Below are 6,014 nucleotides of genomic sequence, written 5' to 3'. Positions count from 1 at the left end.
TCCTCCTCGCCCCTCGGAGCCTGCTCTGGCCTGAGCGGGGAGGGAGGGAAAGGAGGAGCCGGGCGGCGGGGAGCCGGGCGGGCAAGCCCGGGTGGCGGCGGGCGCCCAAATGCAAGGAGTCTCGGTCCGTTTCGCGTCCCGGGTCTTGCAAGGCCTTTGTTGGAGAGCGGCTCTCTCGCCCTGCCTGGGTCCCCGAGTGCATTTCGACCCTGAGTGTGTTTACTCAGAAGCTTGATGAAGTCTATTGATCTAGAGAGTAAATGGCTGCATAGTCAGCTGCGGCCAATGCATTCCAAAGGATATTCCAAAATCCGAACCGCGTGGAAAAGGGGATTATTTACTTCCACGATATATTTCATGGGTTATTATATACCCCACTTGCTGCCCTCTAGTTCTGATGTACATCATTCCTTCTCAACTATGTTACACCCTAGTAGCAGTCTCACATTGGCTGGATTTGCACATAGTCGTCCACAGCATTGATCCGCGCATAGTTAGGTACAACTGCGTAGCTGAGCTTGCCTTCCCTATACAGGAGCAAACAGGACTGCGCTGCAGGATCATTAGAGAGAGCTATTGAAAAACCCAAGCATGAGGCCATCGCTTAAGTTTCATTAAAGAGATCGCATACGATCACTCATACATACAGCAAAAGAGGTCTTCCCTCCAGTGGTAGTGGATTTCTTCAAAGCGAGGTCAGCATGTTATTCCAGCTGTAACTTTTAACAACTTTAGCTTACAGAAAACATGTCTTATTTGTAGAAATCTCAATGTTCCTGTTATTTCTTTGGCAGCCTAAAGACTTCCTAGCAGTTTTTATTTTCAGCTTTCCAGCAGACCAGATTTTTCCTTAGAGTTCTTTCATTAAACTGTTTTCACGCCATGTAGCCCATTTTTCTGTCTCTTGTAGATTTTCCCATCCATCTTCCATTCGTGCTCTAAAATGCTTAATAGAATATAGAAGCTGTGGTAATAAAAATGAATGAATATCTTTAATTACAGAAATTACAATGAGCCAAATAGCTACCCAAACATTAATAAATATTGTATGTGTGATTCACCAGAACATGACAAGCCAAAACATTTATTTATTTATTTATTTGGTTGGTTGGTTGGTTGGTTGGTTGGTTGATATGGCCACCCATCTCAAACATATGACTCTGGGCAGCTAGCAGGGAATAAAAACAAGGTAAAAATATCATAACTTCATATTCCCCGTTTTTTGTTTTATATTTATGGTTTTTAATCATTCCAATTGTTTTTAATGGTTCTGTTTTAATTGTTTCTGGTTTCTTTTTAACTGTGTGCACTGCCCAGAGTCACATATGTAAATGAAGGACTATATAAATTCAATAAATAAATAACAAAACAAAGGTTATAAATAGAGCAGCCAAGATAAAACTAAACAGCACAATCGACATAATCACAATATGTCACGCTTAACCACACACCCCAGGCCCCAGGCTTACTATTTTGGCTTTGGATATTGAGTCAGCTCTTGAGTTTATATATCAGTTTATGGGACTCTGACTTATTAAACGCATCATTCTAACAGCGTTTTTCTGAACTGCACCTGAATGCACCCAAATTCTCTTTCAGGTCATGACATCAGGCTTGCAAACTCAGAAGAGAAAGAGCTCCTGCCGGGATGTTTGGACTTGGGTCAACTCATGCCTCCCAGACTGCTTCCCACTTGGTGCTTTCATACCCTCAGGCTGTACACTTGAACAAGGCTATGGTTATTCAGGAAATGTACACATGTTTGCATATATATCTCCATATACAGTATATGAGACCCAATTTAGTCCAGCATGTTACTTCCCACGATGGCCTGGGATACTCTCAAACAGGAGACGGTGAGATGCCCCTCTCCTAACATTGTGCCCTTGCAGTAGGCGTTTGGAGACACACATCTTGTCGTAATGAATTAATTATGCCTTCCGTTATATTGTGGGTCTCTCCAATTCGGTGACTCTTTCAGTATTTGTACTGTGGAAATGTCTATGCCACTGTTTTGTGGGGAGGTTCTTTACCATTCTGGAAGTAAAACTGATATAGAGAAGAATTCTCAGGGATGAACATTTTTGGGGAAAAAACTGAGAAGATGCTCCAAGCAATCGTTTTCATCCGCCACAAAATTTCTCAGTCATGGACTCCCCAAGGAACCAAATGATTCAGATGACAATTTTCAGTGACTGTAGTTGTTTGGTTCTAGAGAATCATGAAGCTGAGGAAGAGAGATTCAGCTCATGAGCAATTATGCCTTTTAATAAAATTCGTTAGTCAGAAAAGGTGCTATGGGATTTCTGATTTTTTACCACCATAGGCTAACATGACTCTCCTTGTACTGAGTCCAGAGAGTGGCTTTAATGAGTGTCTTTTTTAATACATATTTTTATTAAATAAGTTTTTCTAGAGTAAAAACAATACAATTTTTGAGTTAATGATAAGAGAAATATCTGAATAACAGTGTCAGAATGAAAGTCAACAACCACTTCCATATATTATTAACTTAAGTTCATGAAAGGAAATAACTGAATGAAATGAGTACAATCAAACAAAAGTATAATTATTCAGAAAATACTATTTTTTCTTATTTTCCAGGCTCTCAAAAAACAGTACCTTTGGTTAAGTCTGATCATTTAGTCCTAAATACTAGTATTTTTCCTATTTAGTAGCCTATGCTTTTGAGAACCAGTATATTTGATAAAACTGTTCTTATAGACTGTTTGCACATCATACAAGTCATAGTTAAATAATCCAGTTATTAAATTTACCTCAGTTGGCTGGGTTATATAATGTACAGTGCTATCAACCACAGTTTACGTATTACATTGGTTCTATTCATGTAACTTTCTAAGCCAAAATCAAACACACTACATTATGGTTTAACCTCATGTCTGCACCCAGTCATGAGAAGCATCAGGACCCAGAATTTATTTCCATTTTCTAAATTTCTCGAGTAACATGAGCTACCAAGATCCTTCAGAAATACTGAAACAGCCTTGCTCCTGCCTGTCTTATTCCTCTATCTTGATCCATGTACTTCTCTACTATCTACAGTAAGTATGTCTTGTCTGCACTAAATTTAAACTTTTCAGTCTGCACCTATCACCAAACCACTTCCATCTACATATTTTGGAATTCCATAGCCTACCTTGGTTGGCTGCAGAAAATAAGTAGAGCTGCGTCTTATCTACAGTAGAGCTGTGTGTTATTAGTGGTATTACAACTCAGATCTTTTATGTATTGCCTTTATATCTCATCTTTTCTCTGACAGCTCAAAGTGGGTTTCCCCTGACTTTATCTAAGAACAGCCTGTTGGCAGAGTGCTAGAAAGCATTTGGCCCAGGAGAGATCAGAAAAGTCACACACCAGGCATTTCTATAAAAATAATTTTATTTACAGAAAACAGACATATTTAAAGGCTGTTTGCTGAGAGGAGAGATTTCTCTCAGCTGCATATTCTCTGCAAGCCTACACAGAAGGGAAACTGAAACTAAAGCAAGTCCAGGCAAGTTCTTCCCCTTAGGCAATGCAACCATTAACACGTGAAAAGGGGACAATTAAATTCAACCTCTTCACCCAGCCAAAATGATTAGTTACCATAGTAACCTTAATCTGTAGTAGAAAACATAATAACACAGCCCTCTGAGGTAGGTCAGGCTGAAAGTGAGTGGCTGGCCAAAGTTGCCCATTCAGCTCTGCATAGCTCTCATCTATGGCCAACAGAGAAGTTTTTTTCCAACTGGATATGTCGTATCCTAATTTATTTATAACTGTTATTTATTTAAAGCACTTTATAGTCCACCAGCCAGAAGGGCTCCTAGAGATAGCCTCTGCCCTCAGGTTTACAATCTACAAGAGGTGGAAAACAAAGGAAAGCAAAACACAAGAACCAATGTTTAAAGTCCTAAGAATTGTTGTTTCTCTTTCTCTGGATGAATTGGAGCCAGGGGTTGCAGAGGGGCTGTCTGATGGCCTTGAATTCTTAGGAGGGCTGATGTGATAACATATAATAAAGTTGTTGCAAAAACATGTTTCCACAGGGAATAATTTTGTCCCCATCATTTTTCTCCTGTAATCCAGAAACAAAGAAATAAATAAGCCAATTAACAGACCAACCAACCAATTTAGTGTGGTTTGCTGGTCTAGACAGTTGGGAATTTGCTGCATCCTGAGTTTGTACATTGTGCAGGCACCACGGGTCACATTCCATGTTTCCATGAATCCCTAAATGAATAGAAGCTGGCACAACCTCTACAAGGTACAGAGTTAAACATAATATCTTTCTGAAAATCTGAACACATACTTACTATTCATGTGCGGCTGTTGACATATTCAAAATAAGAAAACAGTCAATGTGGCAAGTGCAAAAGTTTGAATACCCTTTCAGTCAGTAGTTTTTAACACATCCTTGGCAGAAATAACAGCTTCCAAGTGTTTTCTGTACCCAAGAGCCCTTCTATTCTTGCTTTTGTTTTTTTGGAATTTTTCCCATTCTTCCTTGCAGAATTCTTCTAGCTCTGAAATATTCTTAGGCCTTCCTGCATGCACTGTGAGCTTAGAATCTCTCAAAAGATTTTCAATAATATTCAAGACTGGGATTATGAAGGCCATTCCAAAACTTTTGTGCAAGCATCTTATGGAGGTATGTTCTAGATTGTTGCCTTGTTGAAATATCCAACCTTTTAGTTGGTGGGAAATGGCAATAATCTGTTGGCTTGCAAGGAATCTCTGTCTTAGAGATCCTGGTTTGTGAGGAATAGCACAAGCATGCTTTGGGTAAAACTGGTTGCATTGATGCATTCTGGCCAAAATATAACAAAACTGGCATATCTTTACTATTTGCAGGAAATGCTGCACATGCTACTGGTATAACTAAGGCTGGTATGTTCATCAAGATTTTGACGTCTAATCTAAAAAGTGGTATGTGAAAGTTTTGATTAACCAAACCTGTGATGGACAGAAGATGTCAATATCTGTGGACCCATTTTGTGAGAACCTAAGAGAAATAGATGATGAAGTATATGAATTCATAAATGAAATGAAAAAGAAGGAAGGAAATGCATGTCTGTGCAACTAAAAGGAAGATTGTACTATATGAATAATGAATAATGATAATGGCAGAACCTGAAATAAGTTTGGGGAAAATGATGCAATATTTTGAATGAATGTGCTGCATGGAAAACACCAATGGGTGAAAATGAGATAAGAGAATAAAGTTACTGGACCATTTGGAGACCCAACTATGAATGAAAATGATGATTGGCAAGCATCTGGTTAGAAAAAAGTATATTCTGACTATGTGATTTAAAATAAGTCTCTTCATATGTATGCATGAAAAAGGAATGAATCTAAAAGAATGATTGACCTGATTGTTTTTGATGAAAAACTGACAAAACAAATGAAGGAGACAAAGGAAATAAGATATTCTGAGTGTGGAATAGGCCATTTTTGGTAGTATAAAAAGTAGATATTGGCAATAAGTGGACATGGAACAAAAATAAACAAGAGGGAAAATACAGTGAATGCATGAAGCATGAGTCCTATATACTACAACAGGGATTCTCAAACTTTGTGGTGCCATGACCTCTTAAGATGAGTGTGTGAGATTTCCCACAAGCTCCTCTTTGGTTTTACTGAATGTACCATCAATCAGTTTAGCTTTGAATGGCCTCCTTAGATTTATGTATTACTAGATTTGGAATGACTTTGGGCAGCTTACAACTACAATGTTTAATCTCCCAACATAATTAATGGAAAGTTGCTGTAAAGAAAGTATAAAAGCTGCTTGGAACAGAGTGAAAATAATTGTGTTGCTGAGTGTCACAGAACTGTCTGGAGTTATGCTAACAAGAAATTATGAAAAAGGATGCTTGGTGGAATGATGACAGAAAAGATGCTGTGGATGAGAAAAAAACATGCATATGAGTGATTATTTCAAAAATCAAGGAGAGAAAGACACTGTGTAATGTGAAAGAAAGTAAGTTGCAAGGAATCTGGTTGAAGAG

Source organism: Candoia aspera, chromosome 2 (genome assembly GCF_035149785.1).
Source record: "Candoia aspera isolate rCanAsp1 chromosome 2, rCanAsp1.hap2, whole genome shotgun sequence".
Taxonomy (NCBI): Eukaryota; Metazoa; Chordata; class Lepidosauria; order Squamata; family Boidae; genus Candoia; species Candoia aspera.
This window is presented reverse-complemented; position numbering follows the sequence as displayed.